We start from the raw sequence: 6,077 nt of genomic DNA, 5'->3' as shown, positions 1-6,077 counted from the left end.
TATTTCCTAGAGAATTTGTTAACAATGGATTTCATAGGAAGTTTAGCATCCACTCCCACATGTTTGAATAATATTATTTTTGAAATGGTTTGAATAATAATTTCACACATAACTCCATTCTTTGTGGCATAATCAAACAAGCAAAACTCATGTAGGATTCAAATGGGCATTGATACTTCATTCCTGTTCGACGTTTTAAAATGATGTAAAACAGAAACACCCTAGATGTGTACTTTTCATTTTAGTGTGTGTATTTCTTATGTTTTTATATATGCTTTCCATGATAGTGTGAATTATTTCTTCATATTTCTATATGTGCATTTTGCTATGCAAGTGTGAGCATGTGTGTATATGATGGCATCACACACTTCTTTTTAGGCTTCATCGTTAGTGTGCCGTGAGTATTAACTTCGATGAATGCATACTTCGCCATATGTCTATGTTATATATATATATATATATGTAAATGTTTAGGTACATCAAATATATCGTGATCAGTTTTGGGGGAAGATGAGCGCTTATAGCACGCACCCGAATGGGTCAAGACGACTGTGGAACCTGATTTGACATGCCAAAGTCCCGCGGAAATAAAATGAAGTGGTACATCATTTGTAGACATCCGCGCTTTGTCTGTTATGTGGGAAGGAGGATGAACCATCATTTCATGTGTGAATAACATGTGATCATGCGGCGGATCTTTGGAATCGTATGCGCCTGCTGTGGCCGTTGCCGGCCAAGGAGCTCATGTTTGAGGCTGGTCGGGACTAGTTGCTTTACATCCTTGACAGCTGCGACTGCGACCAAGACACAAGGAGCACGATAATTTTGTTAGCTTGGCATATATGACAATTACGGAATGATGTTACGCATGGTAAGGAAATACCTCCTCTCAAAATTTCCCTAGAGTTCCTGCGTGGTGATCGGTAGTCGCTTGATTTAGCTACTCGAAGGACATTCTAAAAGGTAAAATGTCGCTTGTGTTGGAACCTAAAAGGCCAAAACCGCTTGTGTTGAGTTCCTTGTCCTAGATCCCGCCTCCTAGGGACCAGGTTGCACTGTCAGTAGATGGGGCGTTCTCAAAGAGTGCTGGTACGACAACGGCCGGTATGATACTACGACACCATGATGTGACGATCATCTCTTTGCTTCTTATAGATTCCTGTTTCATTGTAATAAAACACTGAAAGCAGAGATACATGCGTTGATGCATGGCATGGCCTTGGCCAAGCAACAAACTCGGCTTCTAGTTGTCGTGCAGTTCAGATTCATTGATGACCCTATCGATCAGAGATGATTCACTTCTTTGCTCTCTGTATGGTCATCTAGCTTTGGAGATCAAGTCCCAGAGAGATAACCGAGTGTTTATTCCACAAAAGTTTTATCATAGTTAGAATAGAGTAGCAGATTGTTTGGCGAGATATAACTTTACCGAGCGTAGCACAGTTTCACGGCTACATAGACAACCTCCATGTACTGAAAGTTTCTTATCTCTTGACTGTAACTCTGTAATCCTTGAATAAAACACTTCTACCATTGAAAAAAGGATATCGTGAACCAGCGCAACATGTAGGATGAGTGCACGACTGTCGGTGTCAAAACCGGCGGATCTCGAGTAGGGGGTCCCGAACTATGCGTCTAGGCCGGATGGTAACAGGAGGCAGGGAACATTTTGTTTTACCTAGGTTCGGGCCCTCTCGATGGAGGTAATACCCTACTCCTGCTTGATTAATATTGATGATACGGGTAGTACAAGAGTAGATCTACCACGAGATCAAGGAGGCTAAACCCTAGAAGCTAGCCTATGGTATGATTGTTGTGTATGGAGTTTATTGCCTACGGACTACAACCCTCCGGTTTATATAGACACCGGATAGGGTTAGGGTTACACAGAGTCGGTTACAATGGTAGGAGATCTTGAATATCTGCATCGCCAAGCTTGCCTTCCACGCCAAGGAAAGTCCCATCCGGACACGGGACGAAGTCTTCACTCTTGTATCTTCATAGTCTAGGAGTCCGGCTGAAGGTATAGTCCGGCTACCCGAACACCCCCTAATCCAGGACTCCCTCAGTAGCCCCTGAACCAGGCTTCAATGACGACGAGTCCGGCGTGCAAATTGTCTTCGGCATTGCAAGGTGGGTTCCTTCTACAAGTCCTTCATAGAAGATTTGTAAACACCAAGAGTAGTGTCCGGTTCTGCAAAATAAGTTTCCACATATTGCCATAGAGAGAATAATATTAACACAAATCAAATCTGCTGACATATTCTGCAGTGCGCCATCACACTACAGCCAAGTCCTTTACTCGAATCGTTTTTACTTTTCCACCTCGGCATGTTTTACGAGGCGGTTCCCTTGGCACGTCTTGTCAAAGCAGAGATCGTGTGCCCTTTTTACGGGATTCTCATCAATACGGATGTGGGTAACCCTAACTGCGCCATTTACCACGGCGCTTGGGAGGCAAGCGAGTTTTATTAGGCAGGTGGGGATGCACAACCGCATCCGCCCATATAAGGGGATAAGGATTCACCTTTTTACCTGCGCCTTCTTCCTCCTTTGCCTATCCATCTCCTGCACACTCGAGCTCCAGCGCCCAAGCCCGCACTTCCCACCTCAACCTTCTCCAGCAATGTCCGGAGCGGGAGGCAAGTGGATGGTCTCCTCCGTCACGGAGGGCGACGTAAAAAAGCTAAGGAAGGCCGGATACTTGTCCAAAGACATCGCGCACCGGCTTCCCGAGGAGGGGCAGCTCCTCCTCACCCCAAGGCCCCATGAGAGGGTAGTATTCCTTCCCCACTTCCTCCGCGGACTGGGCTTTCCACTTCACCCATTCGTTCAGGGGCTCATGTTCTACTACAGCCTGGATTTTCACGATCTGGCCCTGAACTTCATCCTCAACATCTCGGCGTTTATCGTCGTGTGCGAGGCTTTCCTCCGCGTCCGCCCCCATTTCGGCCTCTGGCTCAAGACCTTCAACGTCAAGCCTAAGGTGGTGTGCGGCAACCAAGCGGAGTGCGGAGGTGCCATGGCGGCAAGATTGCCAACGTCCTGTGGTTGGGCTCCTTCGCAGAGACCCTAAAGGGGTGGCAAGCCGGATGGTTCTACATCACCGAGCCACGCGATCCGAAATGGATCGCAGCCCCCAAGTTCTGATCCGGACCTCCCACGGGGCTCATGTCCTGGAAAGAGACGGGCCTATCATGGGGCAACGAGAAAGAGGTGACCGGACTGAAGACATGCATCTAGTCTCTGGTAAACAAGTCAATCAGGCTTGTAAATGTAGTCCAGGTCATGCTCGTTCGCCGAATCCTCCCGTGTCAACAACGGGAGTTTACTCTGTGGGAGTTCGACCCGGCACGGCACCGAACCCTTAATAGGCTCTTCGACACGACGTATGAAGACGTCTGGAAGGCGCTAATCAAAGGTGCCGAGGCTCCCGCATCCGCTTCCGAGGACCGCGGATATAGCTCGCAGCGTCACGCTAGCGAGGTAAGCTATTTTCACCTTTTACAAGATGTTCAACTTTTTTCATAGTTTAACTCTATGTGGGATCTAAACTCCCTTACCTTTGACAGGCTTGGCGGGCGGTATCCGGACCGATTAACTGTCCGGCTCCGCTGCCCGAAGACCCAGCCCCAGCTCTACTAGTGAAGCTGCTGGCTCTGGCGCCTTATGTGGTGCCGGAAAAGAAAGCCAAGAAGAAGAAGACCACGAGGACTCGAAAGAGTACCCGCAACATGGTGTTGTCGGACTCATCATCCGACGAGTCCGAGACGCCCTCCTCCCGTGAAAACGAGGAGGAGGAAGAAGAAAGCTCTCCCCCCAGCGGAAGGAGGAAGGGGAAGGCCAAAGGGTCCAAGAAGAGGAAGACCCCTCCGCCGGACTACGCCCCCGACGCCGACGAGGACGAAGAGGAGTGGCCGGACAGGGCCAGGCGTCCGACGAAATCGTAAGTGTTCGGATACCAGAGTAACTCATGATGTTCCTTTTGTTGCACAACTTTCCCTAATGTCGGATATAATCATGCAGCCCGCCCCGAGCCAAACTCAACGAGTCATCGAGCGGCTCCCTGGATTCATCGGACGTGAATTCGGTTCCGCCTGTTGTCTCCCCCCGCACTACGGATGACGCCGAAGTGGCATCGCAACGAGCTCCGGGGCAGGAGGAGTTGGTCCTGGAGGAGCCGCAAGGCGACCTCCCGGACTCCAGGAGTAAAGGGGACAAGACCCCCCAGGGTTCCAAGTCCGGCTCTGATCCGGACACCATGCCTGAATCTTCAACGATTCCGGACCGCGGCAGGCAAACTCCTTCCAAGAGGAGCAAGCCTTCTGAGCCGGCAACCTCTGTCCAACCGGAGGTGCCGGACAATCTGCTGGAGGTGCTTGAAGGCACCTCCATCGACGAGGAGCACCGTACTATTATGAGTACGGTGATCCAGAAGGTTCAGTCCGCCAAGAGCGGACTGAGTGAAGCTTGTGCTAGCCTCCTAACAGGCTTCGAGGTAAGTAAAAAATATGTAAAAATATTACCGCATAGACAGTAGCCCCTGATGCTCCGTTTGGCGTTCGGAAAGAAAAGCCGAATAGAGGATCTATTAAATTTCGCAGGAGTCTAACAATAAAGAGTCAATATGCGTATGCAGGCTTCGCTGCTATCCACCGCCGCACTGACTGCGGAGATGGGTGTCCTAAAGCAGGACCTCGAGCGGACCGAGCAAGAGCTCGGCCTGCCAAGCGGCAACTCGAGGAGAAAGAAGGTAAGAAATACCTTACAAAAAAAGGTGCCTATAGAGAGGCGTGATTGCAAAAAATAACAGGATTGTACTGCTTATTGTAGGGGCCACGACTGAGGTGGCGACCCTCAAGCAGGCGCTATCCGAGGCCAAAAATAAAATGGCCGTGGAGCGCACCGAGCGAGAGAAACTTGGGGCTCAGGTCGGCGAGGTGCAGCAAGAGCTTCACGCTCTCATGAAAAAACACAAGAGTTTGGAGCTTGAGTCAAAGACCCAAGCGTCCGAGCTCGCGACGGCCCTTGAGATTGCCAAGTCCGAATCCAGAGCTCTCCAGGGGCATTCGCAGATCTTCCCCGCAGTGTATCCGCCGCCGCCGCATTCTACCGAGCTGAAGAGGGCAGCTCGACGGAGAAGGTGTTCTGGTCTCAGTATGCTGAGGCCGGACACCCTGTGCCCTTGAGCGACCAGCTAAAACAGCTGGTCGAGCTCCACAAGGCGGCCGAACAGGCCATGAAAGGCTTCATAGTTTGGCTGTGGCCCGGAGAGGCCCTGCCTGGGAGCTACTTCGGGCTGGTGCGGCGGCTGGTGGAGGCCTGTCCAAGGCTCGAGGTCATCAAGCGGTCCGTCTGCATCGAAGGAGCCCGTAGGGCCCTTGCCCGTGCGAAGGTGCACTGGGGTAAGCTGGACGGTGAGAAGCTTGTGAGGGACTGTGACGCCCGGGTATTTAGCTACAGTAATCCCCCGTTAATGGTGCCACGTCACCACAGTTATTGTTGATAATCCCACGTTAGTTCAAAAACCAATTCAAATTCAAAATTTAATAAAAGGCAAACATCAAGATTTTCGAACTTTAAAACTAAAATGTTCGGGTTGTGCCAACGGTGCAGAAGTAACTACGGTGGAGGAACCACACTTTCATAAAATGTTTAAATACTATAAGTGGATAAAACAGCAGCAAAACAATTAATAAAATTCCTTTGGTAATTTTATAAAATATTAAACTAATTTATTCTGGAGTAAAACTTTTTGTGGCAGTGCCATTCAATGCAATTTGAGTTATGAGGCAAGTTACACTTTTTACAAAAATCAACTGATGGCTCTACTTAATGCGAATCGATATATATATATAAAAAAGAAAAACTAAAAGAAAAAGAGAAAACACAAAACCAGAGAAGAAAAAAAAAGGGGAGAAAACCTCCCCTCCCGTTGGGCCCCGGCCCAGCTGGCCGACCGGCCGGCCCAGCCGCCCCCCCATCTCTGGCCTACAAGGCCACTACCCCCCAGAAACCCTAACCCGTTGCCCCCGTCGTCCCACTCCCCCCACCTTTCCCCTCGTCCCCTCACCCGC

Source organism: Triticum dicoccoides, chromosome 2A (assembly GCF_002162155.2).
Source record: "Triticum dicoccoides isolate Atlit2015 ecotype Zavitan chromosome 2A, WEW_v2.0, whole genome shotgun sequence".
In the NCBI taxonomy this organism is placed as follows: Eukaryota; Viridiplantae; Streptophyta; class Magnoliopsida; order Poales; family Poaceae; genus Triticum; species Triticum dicoccoides.
Note: the sequence above shows the minus strand (reverse complement) of the source record.